Source organism: Mixophyes fleayi, chromosome 2 (assembly GCF_038048845.1).
Source record: "Mixophyes fleayi isolate aMixFle1 chromosome 2, aMixFle1.hap1, whole genome shotgun sequence".
In the NCBI taxonomy this organism is placed as follows: Eukaryota; Metazoa; Chordata; class Amphibia; order Anura; family Limnodynastidae; genus Mixophyes; species Mixophyes fleayi.
The window spans coordinates 177,594,076-177,616,611 of record NC_134403.1 but is presented as its reverse complement, the minus strand read 5'-3'; positions in this window follow the sequence as shown (position 1 = coordinate 177,616,611).

Genomic DNA, 22,536 nt, shown 5'->3' with positions numbered 1-22,536 from the left:
GCCAAACAACTTGAAAATAATTGAAAAAAGATGGCATTATTCAGCTGAATTGTTATTATCTATTAAATCACCCCAAGCAATACCAGATATTCTCTACACTTCATGGTTTATATGTTTTTATGCTACTTTACAGAAGGTCACTTACTATGCTTAGGCAACAAAACACTTGAGAAATGATTTTGTCAACGCCAGGCATCATGGAAACATTTGAATAAAGGCCTGGTGGTGCCACTCTAATCATTCTGCTCGAAAGAGCAGAGTGGGGACTTCTTATGGGCACTTCTTCTATGCATTATTATTATCTTTTATTTATAAGACGTCACAAATTATCCACAGCGCTGTACAAGAAATTTACAATAGTATAAAATACATAGATAGCAACTATCCATCACATGACATAATAAATAAAAACAAAATAATACAAAGACCAGACATCTGCTATTCAGCAAATTATACACAGATAACTTGGTAATGCAGATCAAGTTTTTTGTGGGTCAGTGAGTGAGAGTGATGGTAATGTCCAATGTGAAGTGGACCTGGTCTCAAGAAAACAGGACTAGGGAAGAAGACCTAGAGGTATAGATGGTGATGTAATAATAGAAGGAGAACATAAGAAACAGGGCCCTGCTCATGAGAACATACATCCTAACGAGAAGGGAAATACACAAATAGGGTTGCACCAAGTGGGGGAATGAAGGTGATAACTGAGGCATACAAGTTAGGAGGAGGGCTAATATACTCAAATAAAGAAGTGAGGTTTAAGAGCATGCTTGAAGCCTTGCAGAATAGATGCTAATGTGATAAGGCATGAGAGATCATTTTACAGCCGGGGAGCAGCCCGGGCAAAGTCCTGGAGGCGGGAGTGTGCAGAAGTAATCAGTGTGGAGGTGGCAGGATGGAGTGTGGTTAGAGATGAGGTTGGAGATGTAGTGAAGGGGAGGATTGGTTGGAAGCTTTGTAAGTGAGGGTGAGGAATTTAAATTTAATTCTTTAGGCCATAGGGAGCCAAAGTAGTGATTGGCAGAGAGGAACAGCAGAGATAGAGCTGTGACAGACAAAAATAAGGCGTGTGGCAGTATTGAGGATAGACTGAAAAGGGACAAGGCAGGAGTTGGGTAGGCCAGAAAGAAAGAGGTTACAGTAATCAAGGTGAGAAATTATGTACTGGTTTAGAAGAGACCTCTGCTCTTTTGAGATTGGGGCCTTTGAAGAAATAGATGCCTCAGAGTGGTGGGCAATCCAGCACTGCCGGGCCCCCTTCACCTCCAGACCCCATAGTTTCTACATGTCCTGAACACCTGTAGTTTTGCCCGTATACAAGACCAAGTTCTCTAGTTCTGAGTTGGTTCAAAATTCAAGCCCTTTTGTGGAGTGTTTGCACCTCAAAAGTCAAAGGAAAGCTCCTAAAATTCCACCGCGCCAACACTAACTAATTTACAAAGTGTTGCTCACAAAAGGAAATGTAATTTCCACAAAACTAGGTGCAATATTGTGCTTATTTCACCCCTCTCAACTCCTACTCACTGCCAGTATAAATTTTGGCTCCTCTGCAAATGCTACTTACTTGATCTGTAAACCCACATGCCTGGGCCGAAATCTAGATGCTCTTGCACAAAGAGCAGCCCCCTTTCTGTGGACAGCAGCCGTTACTTAACCCAGTGTGAGGACATTGTGTGTCCTACAAGATGCAGGGAGGTCTAAGACAGAGGGCCAGGTTAAGAGACAGGGTGTCACTCACCGGACTGTGAGTGCTTCTTCCCGGACTATTAGGAACCGTGGACGTCCTCTATCCTGAGGGACTGCGCATGCGCAGCCCTTTCTATTTCTCCAGTGTATGTTCCTTTAACTTAATTGGCAGATCAGGCAACCTCCCTATATTAAGCACCTGTGGTCATCACTACATTGCCTGATCTTGGAGTCTCATTCCCCATGAGTCTCTGAAGGTGTTCCTGTGTTTCCTCGTTTATTCAGCCCAGCTGATTCCTGTGGTTTCCAAACCACTTCTACCTCTGTGGTTTCCAAACCACTTCTACTACTGTGGTTCCCATACCACTTCTACCATCTACTGTATCATCGTGACTGTGAGCTGATTCCTATCCGCTGCCTCCGTGCACTACAGTCTTCTAATCACTTCAACTCTACCATTTATCATTGGGACTGTTAGCTGATGCCTATCCGCTGCCTCCGTGCATTACAGGCTTCAACCACATCCACTCACCTGTTCATGATTGTGACTGCCAGCTGATTCCTATCCGCTGCCTCCGTGCACTACAGGCTTCAACCTGCAACTCGTCTGTGTTTCATCATCGTGACTGTTTGGCTGATTCCTATCCGCTGCCTCCGTGCACTACAGTCTTCAACCTGCAACCCGTCTGTGTTTCATCGCGACTGTTTAACTGATTCCTATCCGCTGCCTCTGTGCGCTTCAGTCTTCAGTCCTTGTCAACTCTACCGTGTTTCCTTGAGTCTGCTGCCACTATTGCTACCCGCTACTCTCCGTGATCATCTGTTCCAGTTCAACTCTGCTCCGGTGTCCCATCGTTACTGCACCTGCTGGTTGCTATTGGTTACCTCCGTGTTCCCGCAGAGACCCGCTGCTGTTACTTCTCAGCGCTACTCATCCATCTACTGCTGATCCGCTCTCCACGCCTTCCTGTGTTCCCTGCTGGTCTACCTACCTGTGCGCTGCACCTGCTAGACCCCTGCTTCACCCATCCAGGGACTTGTATCCTGCTGGCCTCCTGCCCTTCAGGTATCTCTGCACTCCTGTCTGACTGCCTTCTCCTGAACCACGGTATGCATACTTTCCATTGACTGTGCTGTGTATTGCATACCTTGCTGGACTGTGTTGGTTCTCCTCTGGAGTGTACTATCTGCTGACTCTACTGCCATCGTTGACTGTGTTATCTCATGCTGGATTACTTCAAGAGACTTTCTATATTGGCAGTGTTGTTCAGTCATTTATACATTTATATTGTGCATATTACTGTGGATCAAAGTCAAGGTGCCCGTGTATATATTGTGTTGCAGTCTCTCCCCGTGCACCTCCTCACATATATATTCAGTGGTACAACTTGCTAGTGGCAGACCACTGACTCCTGTTTACAGTTTCACCTGTTCCAGTATCCTCTCACATAGCAGTGGTACAACTTGCTACGCAGACCACTGACTCCCCGGATACCTCCACTTGGATTCCATTCCTTCACTCAGACAGCGGTACAACTTGCTATCCGCAGACCGCTGACTCTCATCACCTCCTCGTTTCTGTTGGACATTCCTCCTCACTATAGCAGTGGTACAACTTGCTACCGCAGACCACTGACTACCTTCACGTGTCCTTTGTCCATACAGTTCCTCGTGTATTACTACCTCCATATTGCCAGTGCTGCTAGTCATAGACTTTCCTGAGCATCTCATCATCTGCTATTTCCTGTTCCGTGATCACCCTGCTACCAGAGTACCATATTACCACCTATACTGCTCTGGTAAGCCTATCACCTGGTGATCCCTGGGTAAAGACTCCTAGTGCCCGTGACAGTAAGATCAGGCCATGACAGACCCAGATACGGAACCTACCGCTAAGGAGATGCTGCAGCATCTGGTCAGCCGTGTGGAGCAACAGGATGCTCGCCAACAGCTGTTACTTCAATGTTACCAATCGTTAACCTCCCAAGGAACATCTGGACAGACTGTTACAGCTAGTATTGAAGCTCCTGTGCTTTCCTCCGTTTCCCCAGTGCCATCCCAGGTGTCTACAGCTCCTACGCTTCACCTGCCTACTCCGTCAAAATATGACGGGGACCCCAAAACTTGTAGAGGTTTCCTTAACCAATGTTCAGTCCATTTTGAACTCCAACCTCAAAATTTTTCTACCCATCGTTCCAGAGTGGCCTATCTTATCTCATTGTTTTCTGGACAAGCCCTGGCTTGGGCCTCCCCTCTGTGGGAAAGAAACGATCCAATTCTACAAGATAGTGCCAAATTCATTTCCACGTTCCGAAGTGTGTTCGATGAACCAGGTCGTGTGACCTCCGCTGCTTCCAGCATTCTTCGTTTGCGACAAGGCTCCCATACAGTAGGACAGTATGTCATTCAATTTAGGATCTTAGCCTCTGAACTTCAGTGGAATACTGAAGCATTAGTTGCCGCCTTCTGGCAGGGGCTCTCCGATAAAATTAAAGATGCACTGACTACCCAAGAGCTTCCTTCGTCACTAGAAGATTTGATCTCTCTTTGCCATCGTGTAGACATGAGATTTCGTGAAAGAGAATCTGAGAAAACAACTTCTGCTAAAGCACCTCTTCGTTTAAACCCTCAATTTCGTCCAGTTTCACCTTCTGTGATTCCCATGGAGATAGGACGTTCCAAATTATCTTTAGAAGAGAGGAAACGAAGAGTAAAGAATAGACTCTGTATCTATTGTGCTGATTCCACACATATGCTCAGTTCTTGCCCTAAGAAATCGGGAAATGCCAGGCCCTAACTAGTTCTGGAGAGGTGAAGTTAGGGTCCCTGGAGTCCTCTCCATTGTCTATGAAATCTAAAGTCTGCGCTTTCGATGTTACGATTTCCTTTGCTACCAAATCCTTTGAGTCACAGGCATTGATTGATTCCGGAGCAGCAGGAAATTTCATTTCTAAATCACTAGTGAATCAATGGTCCCTACCAGTGATCACTTTAAAAACACCCATTACTGTGACGGCTATAGATGGATCACGTCTCATCAATGGTCTCATCACCCAGAGTACGTCTCCAGTAACCCTTCAGATTGGTGTACTACACCATGAAGAAATTTCGTTTTTAATTCTTCCTGTTACGACAAGTCCGATTGTCTTAGGCCTTCCATGGCTTCAATGTCACTCTCCTCAGATTGACTGGCGCACCCCTCAAGTTACGTCTTGGGGGCCTGAATGTCACCATCGTTGTCTCTCTCAAGTTATTCCTCTTAAAGTACAGCAATCTTCCATCTCATCGTCCTCCCCGGGACTCCCTCCTCAGTATGCTTCATTTGCCGATGTGTTTGATAAAGCTCAGTCTGAACGTCTTCCTCCTCATCGTTCTTGGGATTGTCCGATCGACCTTCTACCTGGCAAGACTCCTCCCAGGGGTCGGGTCTATCCTCTCTCGTTACCTGAAACTCAAGCCACATCTGAGTACATACAGGAGAATCTCCAGCGTGGGTTCATTCGACCTTCCACCTCTCCCGCTGGAGCTGGGTTCTTCTTCGTCAAAAAGAAGGATGGATCATTACGCCCTTGTATAGATTTTCGTGGACTCAACGCCATTACTATCAAGAATCGGTATCCCATTCCGCTGATCACTGAGCTATTTGATCGCATCAAGGGAGCTCGGATATTTACTAAGTTGGATCTTCGTGGTGCCTACAATTTAATTAGAATCCGTTCCGGTGACGAATGGAAGACCGCGTTTAACACCAGAGATGGGCATTACGAATATTTAGTAATGCCCTTCGGGCTGTGTAATGCCCCCGCGGTTTTCCAGGGTTTCATCAATGAGATCTTTCGGGACTTATTATATGTATGTGTCGTTGTCTACCTGGACGACATATTGATCTTCTCACAGGACCTGCCTTCTCATCACCAACATGTGGCAGAGGTCCTCTCCAGACTACGGAAAAACTCATTGTTCTGTAAATTGGAAAAATGTTCATTCGAGTTACCCCAGATTCCATTCTTGGGGTATATAGTTTCCGGAGTTGGCCTGAAGATGGATCCAGACAAAGTAAATGCTGTACTACATTGGCCTCAGCCAACTACTCTTCGTGCCATCCAGCGTTTTTTAGGTTTTGCCAATTACTATAGACGCTTCATTCAAGACTTCTCATCCATTGCATCTCCCATTGTGGCCTTAACTCGGAAAGGGGCTAATACTAAGCAATGGTCATCTGAGGCTCTCCAAGCCTTTCAAATCCTCAAAGAGTCCTTCTCGTCTGCTCCCATTCTGCGACAACCTGATGTGACACTCCCCTTCTTCCTAGAAGTAGATGCCTCTAATGTGGGCTTAGGAGCTATTCTCTCCCAACGCTCGGAGCAACAAAAATTACATCCTTGTGCCTTCTACTCTCGGGGTCTTCTGCCCGCAGAGAAAAACTATACTATCGGGGACAAGGAGTTGCTGGCCATCAAAGCTGCATTAGAGGAATGGAGATACTTGTTGGAAGGAGCTCGCCATCCGGTGACGATCTTCACGGATCATAAGAACTTGTCATATTTGCAATCTGCTCAATGCTTGAACCCTCGTCAAGCAAGATGGTCTCTTTTCTTTTCCCGTTTTGAATTAATTATAACCTTCAAACCAGCTGCTAAGAACAAGAAAGCTGACGCTCTATCTCGAGCTTTTGTGACGTCCTCTGATGTAGAAGAGGTTCCCAACCATGCTATTCTAGACCCCAAATGTATTTCTCTGGCTGCTTCATCCACCAAAATGCTACCATTTGGGAAGACCCTCGTGCCTCCTATTCTGAGGAGGAAAATCCTTTCGTGGTTCCATGCCTCTCGTTTTTCTGGACACGCCGGTGAACATAAGACCTTTGAGATTCTCTCTCGTAGTTACTGGTGGCCTTCAATGAGAAGAGACGTCAAAGAGTTTATTGCTTCCTGTGATTTATGTTCTCAGTTCAAATCCTCCCGCAGAACTCCAGCAGGGTTGCTGCGACCACTACCCATTCCGTCCAAGCCTTGGACCCATATTAGTATGGATTTCGTTACTGATTTGCCACCAAGTAAGAATCACAATACTATTTGGGTAGTGGTAGACAGATTTTCGAAGATGGCTCATTTCGTCCCTCTGTCCGGTTTACCTTCCTCGTCTACTCTGGCTGAACATTTCATTAAAGAAATCTTCCGCATCCATGGATGTCCGTCTGAGATTGTGTCAGATAGAGGAGTACAATTCGTTTCCAGATTCTGGCGGGCCCTTTGTAAAACCTTGGGCATACGATTAGCACTCTCATCATCGTACCATCCGCAATCTAACGGACAAACGGAACGAGTCAATCAAGATCTTGAGACTTTTATTAGGATGTTCTCTTCAGCCAACCAAGACAACTGGGTAGAATTGCTCCCTTGGGCTGAATTCGCCCATAACAACATGTACCATGAGTCATCATCCAAAACTCCATTCTTTGTGGTTTACGGTCACCATCCGTCTTTTCCGGAATTTCCTGCCCTCCCACCCACCCAAGTTCCTGCTGTGGAGACTGCTTGTCAGACCTTCAAAAATATCTGGTCTCAGGTCAAAACCTGTTTAAAGAAGACATCTAACAAATATAAGTCTTTCGCAGATAAAAAGAGGCGGGCTATTCCACCACTAAAAATTGGAGATCGGGTTTGGTTATCTACCAAAAATATTCGTTTGAAGGTTCCATCTATGAAATTCGCCCCTCGTTTTATTGGTCCATATAGGATCATTCAAGTTATCAATCCAGTATGTGTTAAACTTCTTCTTCCTAAGAATCTTCGGATTTCCAATGCCTTCCATGTGTCCTTACTCAAACCTCTTATTATCAATCGTTTCTCGACTCCTCCCTCAGCACCGCAGCCAGTTCAAGTTCATCAGGAGGAGGATTTTGAGATTACTGAGGTATTGGATGCAAAAATTTCGCGAGGAGTCCTCCGTTTCCTCGTTCATTGGAAGGGCTTTGGTCCTGAAGAGCGTTCATGGATCAAAGCTGAAGATCTTAATGCTCCTGCCCTTCTGAAGAAGTTTTATTCCAAAAATCCGGACAAGCCCGGTTCCAGGCGTTCTGTGCCCACCTTTAAAAGGGGGGGTACTGTCACTCACCGGACTGTGAGTGCTTCTTCCCGGACTATTAGGAACCGTGGACGTCCTCTATCCTGAGGGACTGCGCATGCGCAGCCCTTTCTATTTCTCCAGTGTATGTTCCTTTAACTTAATTGGCAGATCAGGCAACCTCCCTATATTAAGCACCTGTGGTCATCACTACATTGCCTGATCTTGGAGTCTCATTCCCCATGAGTCTCTGAAGGTGTTCCTGTGTTTCCTCGTTTATTCAGCCCAGCTGATTCCTGTGGTTTCCAAACCACTTCTACCTCTGTGGTTTCCAAACCACTTCTACTACTGTGGTTCCCATACCACTTCTACCATCTACTGTATCATCGTGACTGTGAGCTGATTCCTATCCGCTGCCTCCGTGCACTACAGTCTTCTAATCACTTCAACTCTACCATTTATCATTGGGACTGTTAGCTGATGCCTATCCGCTGCCTCCGTGCATTACAGGCTTCAACCACATCCACTCACCTGTTCATGATTGTGACTGCCAGCTGATTCCTATCCGCTGCCTCCGTGCACTACAGGCTTCAACCTGCAACTCGTCTGTGTTTCATCATCGTGACTGTTTGGCTGATTCCTATCCGCTGCCTCCGTGCACTACAGTCTTCAACCTGCAACCCGTCTGTGTTTCATCGCGACTGTTTAACTGATTCCTATCCGCTGCCTCTGTGCGCTTCAGTCTTCAGTCCTTGTCAACTCTACCGTGTTTCCTTGAGTCTGCTGCCACTATTGCTACCCGCTACTCTCCGTGATCATCTGTTCCAGTTCAACTCTGCTCCGGTGTCCCATCGTTACTGCACCTGCTGGTTGCTATTGGTTACCTCCGTGTTCCCGCAGAGACCCGCTGCTGTTACTTCTCAGCGCTACTCATCCATCTACTGCTGATCCGCTCTCCACGCCTTCCTGTGTTCCCTGCTGGTCTACCTACCTGTGCGCTGCACCTGCTAGACCCCTGCTTCACCCATCCAGGGACTTGTATCCTGCTGGCCTCCTGCCCTTCAGGTATCTCTGCACTCCTGTCTGACTGCCTTCTCCTGAACCACGGTATGCATACTTTCCATTGACTGTGCTGTGTATTGCATACCTTGCTGGACTGTGTTGGTTCTCCTCTGGAGTGTACTATCTGCTGACTCTACTGCCATCGTTGACTGTGTTATCTCATGCTGGATTACTTCAAGAGACTTTCTATATTGGCAGTGTTGTTCAGTCATTTATACATTTATATTGTGCATATTACTGTGGATCAAAGTCAAGGTGCCCGTGTATATATTGTGTTGCAGTCTCTCCCCGTGCACCTCCTCACATATATATTCAGTGGTACAACTTGCTAGTGGCAGACCACTGACTCCTGTTTACAGTTTCACCTGTTCCAGTATCCTCTCACATAGCAGTGGTACAACTTGCTACGCAGACCACTGACTCCCCGGATACCTCCACTTGGATTCCATTCCTTCACTCAGACAGCGGTACAACTTGCTATCCGCAGACCGCTGACTCTCATCACCTCCTCGTTTCTGTTGGACATTCCTCCTCACTATAGCAGTGGTACAACTTGCTACCGCAGACCACTGACTACCTTCACGTGTCCTTTGTCCATACAGTTCCTCGTGTATTACTACCTCCATATTGCCAGTGCTGCTAGTCATAGACTTTCCTGAGCATCTCATCATCTGCTATTTCCTGTTCCGTGATCACCCTGCTACCAGAGTACCATATTACCACCTATACTGCTCTGGTAAGCCTATCACCTGGTGATCCCTGGGTAAAGACTCCTAGTGCCCGTGACACAGGGTGTCATACCCCTGGCTTATATTAGCACAGAAGATAACTGGATAACTTGAATTTCTTGTAACTATTAGTTTCTCACATCAACTTAGAGACATATTGGGCCATTTCTATAGAGAGAACTGCAGTTTTAGGACTTTCTTGCATGTAAAGCCCACTGGATGTCCCACCCACAGAACCTCATTTGGATTTAGAACTGGGCCATTCTACAATTCTCAGATTCTTCTTTATGGGCCATTCTCTTATGAATTTTCTTGCGCTTACATTTTACCATATGACCTCTCATACTGCATAAGAATTCTCTGGTATATTAAATTATTCATGGTTGACTCAATGATAACAAGCTGGCCAGGACCTTCAAAGTACTTCAAAGTATCCATAAACCATAATGCTTTCTACCACCAAATTTTACAGACGATACTGTTCAATGCAATACGCTGGCACTTTCAATTGTTACGCTGGCAGAATAACACAATAGGATTAAGCAGAGGGCGCCAGCCCAACATTATTAAGCACTATGGCTGCCAGCTCTCTAAATCCTTTTCTAATGGGTAGATGAATAGACCAGGGTTTCCATATATTTTATTTGTTTGCACTGAACCCAGAATTTCTGTTTAAGCTGAGGATTATATATTTTTATTAGTAAAGTTCTGGCAACAGCCAAAGAAATATCAATGCCAGAAACCTCTCTGGTGGCATTCACAGAAAATGTTCCCATTCCTCAGTGACCAGCCCAGAAAGTCAGCAATTACAAATCTGGTTCTTATTTCAAAAGGCACTAATTTAATGTATTGGATCTAGAAATGTTTCTGTCATATTTGGCACTGTTTTATACTTATTGGCAAACAGACTGTTTTATTTATGTTATGTTTCTGTCTATGCATTAATTTCCATGGCTTGAAATGTATTACTCATGTAAACCCCTATCTTGTATTCCACACTCAATTACAGCCTGCCAAAGATAAAGATGATGTCATGTGAGGCTGTTTAGTGTTACTTAGTGATGTTGTGTGGTTTGTTACAGCTCCCCTCTCTGGGCCTTCTTCTCCAATGTACCACAGCAGTAACAGTCAGCCAAGCATTCTATTAATTGGCAAAGCAAAGATTGTATCTATAACAACATGTCCTTGTCATATATTTGTTTTATGTAGCCAAGTGATGTAGAGTAAACAAATTCTGCCGAACGGGCAACTAACATTGAAGATATATATTACATTTCAATACTATTATTGTGAATTCTAAGAATAAAAGTCAGGAATTAATAACTGGGCGGCAAAAGGGTAATTGCCCAGGCCCATGACTAGACTTCCTAATAATGGATTGTGGATGAGAAATGGAAAAGGCTCTATCTGACAGAAGACCAGTTAAGCTTTATTTAATCTTTCATTCTGCTTAAGTATTATCTGATTTTTAACCTCATTTAAAACTGGGACTTTTAAAACAAGGTATTAAATTTTCTTTCTTTCTTTCAATAAATACTAAATTTCACCCATACTTGCCCACTTTCTGGACCTCCCGTCTAGAAGATCCCTGAGTTTAGGAGGGTTCCCTCCATTTTGGAAGTTCTCCAGATGTTCCGGACGAGAAGGCAAGTATGCTTTGTCCTAATTCTCTTCCTAGTCCTAATGCTACCTCTACAGTTACTACAGTTATGTTCTAACATCAGACTAAGCCCTAATTGTCAGACTACTCCAAAATCAAAACATATGCCAAGCGGTATTAGCAAATATGGTAAAAAACACAAGCCTTATCCTAACTATTAATCTATCCCTACCCCTTTGACCTTATTCTCTTCTTCGCATTATAAATGCACCTCATATAACTGGTAACAGTGAAAATATAAAAACATAAGGTTTGTGTGTTTTACTGATATTTGACAAACTTGACTTGTGTAAAATAAATGGAACTTCTTACCAATCTGTTGCAAAATAGTAGATGACCACAAATGTAATCTTTATTTGACCTGAATATAGGGATACCAATGATATGTACTTTGTAGGTCTGATTGCACTTTAGAGGCCAGAGACATAAGTGGGATTTTTAATTTTAGAAACTTTTTTGTCTCTTGAAATTAAATTTTGACTGCACATGAATGAAAAGCATCTATGTACACAACACCTTAGGAAGGGAATAACTGATGATAGAGGTGGGTGTATGTAGACAAATATTGGGGTGGAAGCATCTTTTTGCAGGTTTGGGGTCACATATATTCTGTATGACATTCATGCAAAATGTAACAGCTGTCACAGAGAATTAGGGAGCTAAGAAGGGATATGGGACCATTTTTGAAATCTATTATTATTTATTTTAATTATTCTATTTTGAACTTTTTTATCATTTATATTTTAAGGGAAACATGTCACAGCAGGAAATCAGATCCAACTTCCTTGCAGCATCTCTGCCATGTCAGCTACCAATAGACCACTGAGATTAGTTCCTTCCTCCCCCACCTGGCTTAGAACAGCTCCTAACCCATACATCTGCTTGGACCTAAAATGTTTTGTTCCATCTAGGACAGCTATGTTGGGAGACTGATCCAGTGCTAATCTCAGGGTGTCAAAAAGCCTGTTCACGCCAGGGGCTACTCCATAGTGTGCACTGTTTTTAACTGTTATATCTGTTAGGTGTTTGTCCATCATGCTGTATTGGGGCACAAACTTCCTACAGTACCTCTTGTCCCCTACCATGACTCTGACCTGCTTCTGATTAACAGGATGTAATGATAAGTGCAGACTGAACTACACACTGTTGGTGATTTTTTTTCCCCCCACTGAACTTTGGAGGCTCTATAGGACTATATGATCCAAGGTAGGGAATTCCTCCCTATTTACTGTCAATTAAAACAAATGCCATCCGTTCTGTCCTTGCAAACAGGGCTGCAGTCCACCTATTAAAATGTACTGTTTATTCTGGTTGGCTGAAATTTGATTTATTTAAAAATATATGTTTCACAAATATAACTAAGATGACAGACATTCTTCCAATACCTGTAGCATTGGATTGCTGTCACACGTTAAGGTATATTAAGCCCATATTGAGCCCATCTAAAGTGAGGAGATGCGGAGTCCTCTAACTTGCTGGAGTCTAGTTGCATTGAAAATAGGCCACAAAGAAAGGATTGTTGTCAGAGTACCAAAGCTTCCAATCTACTGCAAATACCAAACCCTACACAAGCAGTGACAACTTTTGGTAAAAGTACTTGGTTATTTCATGTGTTTTTCACAATTTTAGAACAAGTTCCTTTTATTTAGTGTGTTAAATATTCCTTATGCTTGACATTTCTCTTGGGTCCTATTTAGTATCCTTCAACAATCTTGGTGTGAGCTACTAGCCCAACCCTGTTCTGATACTCAGCCCTCATGTCCTCATAGTGGTCCATCTCACCATTATCTGGATAGCAGCTACAGAGTGATACAGCTTAAAGTAATTAACACATAGCTAAATTAAAGAGACTCCTATATACCTATATTAAAGGGCACTGGCTGTATTCTAACTAAAATCCACCAATCTGTCTACCTCCAAGGAATGATGTTAATAAAGTAACTAGTACCTAAGAATACAAGAGATGACCTATATTTGGCAGAATGCTATATGAGTTTCTATCCTTGCAAACAGCGGCTTCAATTAGGTACTTTATATAATGGTAGGCCTGAGGAATCTTGCTTTTACAGAAGGATTCTGGTGATCCAAGTAATTCCTACTATGCTTGCCCCTTTTACACAATATAAGGGTCTCCCAGCATCACATGAAAGGTACATGCTAGATGACCACCACCAGCTGCAGCTGCACACAATGACCATCCGGATATAGTCAGAATCAGTGATCTATCTGTCATCCAAACTGATCAGGGGTTGATAATTAGAAAAGCCGCTGCCAGGTCAGACAAGAAGGCACCCTATTTACACTAAATAGGTACTATTGAAAGGTCACTAGTTAAATCAATCTAATGTTTTACATGGGTATGGTTAGATATCCATTGTTTATACAAGTCTACAAAGGACAGAATGAAAACAATGGCCTTAGAACCAGAAAAAAAACATCTATTTTACCAACGCGCTCATTCACATATGTGAGCCCTCTTTGTGCTGTTTGCTAATGCCTCTGTGCTTCTGCTTTCTACAACCATATGTTAGATTATGATTTATTTGTATACAAATAAAAGTAAATGCATCACTTTAAAGTCATATCTACTATCACTATCAATTTTGCCATGTACTAGGATGATGGAGGCAGGGAGGGAGAGACATGTATTGTTATGAGGGAGGGGAAGGAATGTACTGTGATGAGGGCGGCATGTACTGTGATGAGGGAGGTCGAGGCATGTATTCTGATGAGGGAGGGAGTGGATGTATGTATTGTTATGAAACAGAGGAGGCATGTACTCTTATGTGGGAGGGGGAGCGATGAACTGTGATGAGGGAGGGAGTGGATGTATGTATTGTTATGAAACAGAGGTGGCCTGTACTCTGTTGAGGGAGAGGGAAGCATGTACTGTGATGAGGAAGGGAGGCATGTACTGTAACACCTGGGGCAGCTTCAAAGAGCCCCTGCTGTGAACAGTATCATGACACAAGTTAGTTTTTGGACACCTGAATAGACTTTGTGGGGCTGGTCACAGCTTGACATCCTTGTAGCCAAAAGACAGCATTTGAAGGCCTATACAGGTATATAGAAATATGAGCTTCAAAGGAAAATGTCATCACAGTTCAAATTTTGGGAAATCTGAGTGTCACTCCTTACTGAGGAGCAGAAATCCCACCGGGTTGTGAATGACAGGTGCTGGCGGTATCCAGGAACAGCTATAATCACATGATTGTAGGAAAGGTATGTCACTATGTCATCATTTCCTCATGTTTGATATTAAAATGTGCAGGAAATTATGACCGGTTTATTGAAGGGTGAGTTATGTCTCTGGGATATATCTGTGAAGGAATACCAAAGGTCAAACTTTTGGAATATTTGTGAGCAAACTATAGTGACACTCAGGGGACATCCCTGCCCCCTATTAGCATTTAACACTGCCCCTGTGAAGTCCGTCCCATTTCATTTTGATTAAAAAACCTGTGTTGGGAAGGAACAAATTGTCAGTCTTTTGGGAAAATCAATCCACATTGATAAGCTGTCCATCTTCCTAGCCAATTTCCCATGGCACAGATTATACAACTCATGTAAGTGATACTCTGAATGTAACCCCTTTTATTTTAAACTGCATTGCTTGTGTATGCTGTGTCAATTGTTTATTAATTATTTTTTTGTATCTGAGTGCCCTGTACCTTTGTATATTAAATATATAAATTTAGTAAGTTGCGTCCTTGATACTCTAACAAATCCATTAGCCTGTTAAGAAGAATATAGCTCGGCCAAGTTAACCCTTTGAATGCCGGTGTGTGATTTGTTTATACATTTGAATAACAACCTTAGTGTGTGCTTGCATGTACATTTGTGTAACAGTCTGGAGGTGTGAAGAGTTAACCCTTTGTGTGCTTGTGTGGGCCTTCCTAGCCTGTGGGTAGTCAGAAGCTTTGTGTGCCAGTGAGGGACAGTATATTGGGGTCCTATTGCCCATATTCAATAGGTGGTGGCATCATGTCTGGGGGTGTGAGAGCGCTGTTGTGGGGCAATTCAGCAGGTCTATAACCTGTATGATAGGTAGAGAGAGACTTGAGTGCTGGAATTGTGTGTTACCTCATACAGTGAACGCCCAAAGTCACGGCAGCTGGGAGCGTGTTCGTGACAGAAGTCATGTACTGTAATGTAGGAGGGGGATGAGGAAGGGAGGCATGTACTTTGATGAGGAAGGGAGGCATGTACTGTGATGTAGGAGGGGGACGAGGAAGAGAGGCATGTACTGTGATGGGAAGGGAGGCATGTACTGTAATGTAGGAGGGGGATGAGGAAGGGAGGCATGTACTGTGATGGGAAGGGAGGCATGTACTGTAATGTAGGAGGGGGATGAGGAAGAGAGGCATGTACTGTGATGGGAAGGGAGGCATGTACTGTAATGTAAGAGGGGGATGAGGAAGGGAGGCATGTACTGTGATGAGGCAGCGGAACACATGTATTGTCATGAGGAAGAGGGCCATGTACTACCATGAGGAAGGGGGGGAAGTACTGTGATGAGGGAGGGGGGAGGCATGTACTGTATTGAAGGGAGACATGTACAGTGAAGAGGGAGAGGGAAATGTTGGGCCTGAGTCATTAAGGCATGCATACTGAGCGCAGCAAATTATGCTTAACTGCACATACCTGGCAGATGCGAACGTCTGAAGTCAGCAAGATGCGTTTCGTGACATACACAGTTTAATGACTTTGGGTGCAACTACCAGGTGCTCACGCCCGTGCAGTGTACATGCAGGTATGTGAGACTACAATGTTCATCCGCAAGGTCGTTTTCATCTCTACTTGCAACAGCAAACGCTATGCTTTGGAATGGAACATTACAATGTGGTGTAACTTTCTAACCTTCATTTGTGTATGACTGACTACCAGTTTCTTATTTACCAAACAGTACCTTGTTGGTTGTGTACTTTTATTTGTAATGGACATCAAAACATGTGTTCCCTTGTTTTTTATGCTACTTTGTTAACTTATACCACCACTGGTCTCTGTGAATCCCAAAGTGTCAGCATGCCTATTGCCCTGGCGCCCATGAACAGGTGCTTGTTGTTTGTAAAATTGGCAAACTTTGCTACTAAGCCTGGCATTAATATGATGTTTTCCACTATGATATGATATGATATAAGAGATGTGCGTGGTCTCTTCCCCATCGCCTTTTAACCCACTGGTTTACTTTAAATAACCTGAATACCCATTTTTAAAATGAATCAAACACACACACAAGCTTTTCTAACTAAATAAGCAAATTTAATATGGAAACAATAATAACAAATTAAAAGTGAACTTATTAAAACTTATTCATTAATTTTGTCAGATATCTTATTTTTTGCTTTTTTTTTTATATTTTTTGTATATTTTTTCTTGTTTTTTTATTTCATTTAGTATCCTTTGACTAGGCTGTCTTGTCTGACCCATCAACTCCTCGTCAGCTGTAAAAAGAAATACCAAAGTTTTAGAAAATGCACTCTTATACATTAATATGGTAAAATGCTAGGTCTATGGATGTATTTATATGCATTTTGCAAGCTCTGTAGAGTGCACAAATGGTATATAATGAAAATAACGGGCCAAAGTTTTTTATTATGCTCAGCATATAATATAGTAGTATATAAGAAGTATATATTATATTTGTGTGTGTTTGCATCATATAATTTTTTTTCCCCATCATTGCAAATGTTGCCAAGCAGAGTCTCACGCTCCAGGTTGGAATTTTCGAGACAACCACTACTGTACCAGTTACTTGCACAGAAGACAAGAAGAGGGGGGAAGGGTTCCCCATTGGGGGTACGCTGGTGTGAGCATGGGAAGGGAAAACTGTTTCTCATGTCAACATGTTTCCTCTAGAAAACTAAATTTTCAAAACTCTTACAAACATTACATTAACCCTGTACTTATTTTCTACCACCAGCACCTGTGGCTGCTGAGATGGTTCAGGTGTACTCCGGAACAGGAGTGGGGAGCTTGAAAAAATATATATATATTTATATATATTATTATTATTATTATTATTATTATTATTATTATTATTAACAAATAAAGCAGGGAACACAATTAGATATTGTGACTAGGCATGAAAAAAGTAAGAAACACAAAAAAACGAACTTGGATGTACACATGTAACAGAACCCCCCCCCCCCCCCTCCACAAAAAACAGTAATAAAAAGGAATGACTCAAGCCCATAGGGCAAAGATGAAGGGGGACATATGTGGCAAAGAGGGATGGGGCAAAGAGTGAGGAAGAGGGGGGTGTTATGCCAGATCAATTAGTATTAGTGTCACGGGCACTAGGAGTCTTTACCCAGGGATCACCAGGTGGTAGGCTTACCAGAGCAATGTAGATGGTAATAGGGTACTCTGGTAGCTGGGTGATCACGGAACAGGAAACAGCAGATGATGAGATGCTCAGGAAAGTCTATGACTAGCAGCACTGGTAATATGGAGGTAATAGTACACGAGGAACTGTAGGACAAGGACACGTGAAGGTAGTCAGTGGTCTGCGATAGCAAGTTGTACCACTGCTATAGTGAGGAGGAATGTCCAACAGAAACGAGGAGGTGATGAGAGTCAGCGGTTTGCGGATAGCCAGTTGTACCGCTGTCTGAGTGAAGGAATGGAATCCAAGTGGAGGTATCCGGGGAGTCAGTGGTCTGCGATAGCAAGTTGTACCACTGCTATGTGAGAGGATACTGGAACAGGTGATACTGGAAACAGGGATCAGTGGTCTGCTACTAGCAAGTTGTACCACTGAATATATATGTGAGGAGGTGCACGGGAAGAGACGGCAACACAGGATATACACAGGCACCTTATATACGATCCACAGTAACATGCACAATATATATATAAATGACTGAACAGGTCTGCAAATATAGGAAGTCTCTTGAAGTAGTCCAGCACAAGTTAATACAATCAATGATGGCAATAAACTCAGTGGATAGCAGACTCCAGAGGAGAACCAACACAGTCCAGCAAGATATGCAATACACCAGCACAGTCAATGAGAAGTATGCATACCGTGGTTCAGAAGCAGGTAGTCAGATAGGAGTGCAGGAATACCTGAGCGGCAGGAGGCCGACTGGATGAGAAGTCCCAGGATACCTGAGGCAGCGGTCAGTAGGTGCAGCGCACAGATAAGTAGACCAACAGGGACACGAATCCACAGGAATCAATAACACGTGGAACTGGACTCACGCAGAACCCAGGAGAGTGGAGATGATCCAGCAGAGGAGTAGTAGATGAAATATAAATCCAATGCAGACAGGAGGGTAGACCTGCGGGACCCGTGAAGGCGTGGAGAGCGGATCAGCAGTAGATGGATGATAGCGCGGTCAGCAGCAGCAGGGCTCTGCGGTACACGGAGGTAACCAGTAGCAACCAATAGTTGTCAGTAGCGATGGAACACGGGATAGCAGAGTAGACCAGGAGCTGTTGATCACGGAGAGTAGCAAATGGCAATGAGAGCAGCAGTCTCGAGGAAACACAGGAGAGCTGAGAAGAGACTGCAGTGCACAGGAGCAGCGGATAGGAATCAGCTAACTTGTCACGATGATGAACACAGGCGAGTTGTAGGCTGGAGGCTGTAGTGCACGGAAGCAGCGGGTAGACATCAGCTAACAATCCCGATGATGAACACAGGCGAGTTGTAGGCTGGAGGCTGTAGTGCACGGAAGCAGCGGATAGACAACAGCGAACAGTCACGATAATGAACACAGGCGAGTTGCAGGCTGAAGGCTTGTAGTGCACGGCGGCAGCGGATAGGAATCAGCTCACTGACTTGATGAGGAACAGGTGAGTGGATGTAAAGTAACGGTTGGAGTGCACAGAGGCAGCGGGTAGGAACCAGCAAACAGTCACAGTGAAATATAATAGCGATGATGTGGATTAGAGGACTGAAGTGCACAGAGGCAGCGGATAGGAATCAGCAAACAGTCACAATAATAAGTAGTAGCGTTGAAGTGGTTTGGAAGACTGTAGTGCACGGAGGCAGCGGATAGGAATCAGCTAACAGTCACGATGATATAGTTGATGGTAGAAGTGGTATGGGAACCACAGTAGTAGAAGTGGTTTGGAAACCACAGAAGTAGAAGTGGTTTGGAAACCACAGGAATCAGCAGCGCTGAAAACACGAGGAATACAGGAACACCTTCAGAGACTCATAGGGAATGAGACTCCAAGATCAGGCAACGTGGTGTTGACCACAGGTGCTTAATATAGGGAGGTTGCCTGATCTGCCAATTAAGTTAAAGGGACATACACAGAAGTATAGGAAAGGGCTGCGCATGCGCAGACCCTCAGGATAGAGGACGGCCACGGTTCCTAAATGTCCGGGAAGAGGCACTCACGGTCCGGTGAGTGACAGTACCCCCACTTTTAAAGGTGGGCACAGAACACCTGGAACCGGGCTTGTCCGGATTTTTGGAGTAGAACTTCTTCAAAAGGGCAGGAGCATTAAGATCTTCAGCTTTGATCCAAGAGCGCTCCTCAGGACCAAAGCCCTTCCAATGAACGAGGAAACGGAGGACTCCTCGCGAAATTTTTGCGTCTAGTACCTCAGTAATCTCAAAATCCTCCTCCTGATGAACTTGAACTGGCTGCGGAGCTGAGGGAGGATTAGAGAAACGGTTGATAATAAGAGGTTTGAGTAAAGACACATGGAAGGCATTAGAAATCCGAAGATTCTTAGGAAGAAGAAGTTTCACACATACTGGATTGATTACTTGAATGATCCTATATGGACCAATAAAACGAGGGGCGAATTTCATAGATGGAACCTTCAAACGAATGTTTTTAGTAGATAACCAGACACGATCTCCAATTTTTAGTGGTGGAATAGCCCGCCTCTTCTTATCTGCGAAAGATTTATATTTGATAGATGTCTTCTTTAAACAGGTTTTGACCTGGGACCAGATATTTTTAAAGGTCTGACAAGCAATCTCCACCGCAGGAACTTGGGTGGGCGGGAGGGCAGGAAATTCCGGAAAAGACGGATGGTGACCGTAGACCACAAAAAATGGAGTTTTGGATGATGACTCGTGATACATGTTGTTATGGGCGAATTCAGCCCAAGGGAGCAACTCTACCCAGTTGTCTTGATTGGCTGATGAGAACATCCTTATAAAAGTCTCAAGATCTTGATTGACACGTTCAGTTTGTCCGTTAGATTGCGGATGGTAAGAAGATGAGAGTGCTAATCGTATGCCCAAGGTTTTACAAAGGGCTCGCCAGAATCTGGAAACGAACTGTACTCCTCTATCCGACACAATCTCAGACGGACATCCATGGATACGGAAGATCTCTTTAATGAAATGTTCAGCCAGAATGGACGAGGAAGGCAAACCAGCCAGAGGAATGAAATGAGCCATCTTCGAAAATCTGTCCACCACCACCCAAATAGTGTTATGATTCTTACTAGGTGGTAAGTCAGTAACGAAATCCATACTAATATGGGTCCACGGTTTGGACGGAATGGGTAGTGGTCGCAGCAACCCTGCTGGAGTTCTGCGGGAGGATTTAAACTGGGAACATAGCTCACAGGAAGCAATGAACTCTTTGACGTCTCTCCTCATTGAAGGCCACCAGTAACTTCGAGAGAGAATCTCAAAGGTCTTGTGTTCACCGGCGTGTCCAGAAAAACGAGAGGCATGGAACCACGAAAGGATTTTCCTCCTTAGAGTAGAAGGCACGAGGGTCTTCCCAAATGGTAGCGTTTTGGTGGATGAAGCAGCCAGTGAGATACATTTGGGGTCTAGAATGGTATGGTTGGAAACCTCTTCTATATCAGAGGACGTCATAAAAGCTCTAGATAAAGCGTCAGCTTTTTTGTTCTTGGCAGCTGGTTTGAAGGTTATTATTAATTCAAAACGGGAAAAGAAAAGAGACCATCTTGCTTGACGAGGGTTCAAGCATTGGGCAGACTGGAGATATGACAAGTTCTTATGATCTGTGAAGATCGTCACCGGATGGCGAGCTCCTTCCAATAAGTATCTCCATTCCTCTAATGCAGCTTTGATAGCCAGTAACTCCTTGTCCCCGATAGTATAATTCTTCTCTGCGGGCAGGAGACCCCGAGAATAGAAGGCACAAGGATGAAATTTTTGCTGTTCCGAGCGTTGGGAAAGAATAGCTCCTAAGCCCACATTAGAGGCATCTACTTCCAGGAAGAAGGGGAGTGTCACATCAGGCTGTCGAAGGATTGGAGCCGAAGAGAAGGACTCTTTTAGTGTTTGAAAGGCTTGAAGAGCCTCAGGTGACCATTGCTTAGGATTAGCCCCCTTCCTAGTCAGGGCCACAATAGGAGATGCAATGGAAGAAAAGTCTTGAATGAAGCGTCTATAGTAATTGGCAAAACCTAAAAAACGCTGGATAGCACGAAGAGTAGTTGGCTGGGGCCAATGTAGTACAGCATTCACCTTGTCGGGATCCATCTTCAGGCCAACTCCGGAAACTATATACCCCAAGAATGGAATCTGGGGTAATTCGAATGAACATTTTTCTAATTTACAGAACAATGAATTTTTCCGTAGCCTGGAAAGGACTTCTGCCACATGTTGGTGGTGAGAAGGCAGGTCCTGTGAAAAGATCAATATGTCGTCCAGGTAGACGACGACACATACATATAATAAGTCCCGGAAGATCTCATTAATGAAACCTTGAAAAACAGCGGGGGCATTACACAGCCCGAAAGGCATTACCAGATATTCGTAATGCCCGTCTCTGGTGTTAAACGCTGTCTTCCATTCGTCACCGGAACGGATTCTGATTAAATTGTAGGCACCCCGAAGATCCAATTTAGTAAAGATACGGGCTCCCTTGATGCGATCGAATAGCTCAGTGATCAGCGGAATGGGGTACCGATTCTTGATAGTAATGGCATTGAGTCCACGAAAATCTATGCAAGGGCGTAAAGATCCATCCTTCTTTTTAACGAAGAAGAACCCAGCTCCAGCGGGAGAGGTGGAAGGTCGAATAAACCCACGCTGGAGGTTCTCCTGTATATACTCAGATGTAGCTTGAGTTTCAGGTAACGAGAGAGGATAGACCCGACCCCTGGGGGGAGTCTTGCCAGGTAGAAGGTCGATCGGACAATCCCAAGAACGATGAGGAGGAAGACGTTCAGACTGAGCTTTATCAAAAACATCAGTAAATGAAGCATATTGAGGAGGGAGTCCCGGTGAGGTAGATGAGATGGAAGATTGCTGTACTTTGAGAGGAATGACTTGGGAAAGGCAACGATGGTGACATTCAGACCCCCAAGACGTGACTTGAGGGGTGCGCCAGTCAATCTGGGGAGAGTGACACTGAAGCCATGGAAGGCCTAAG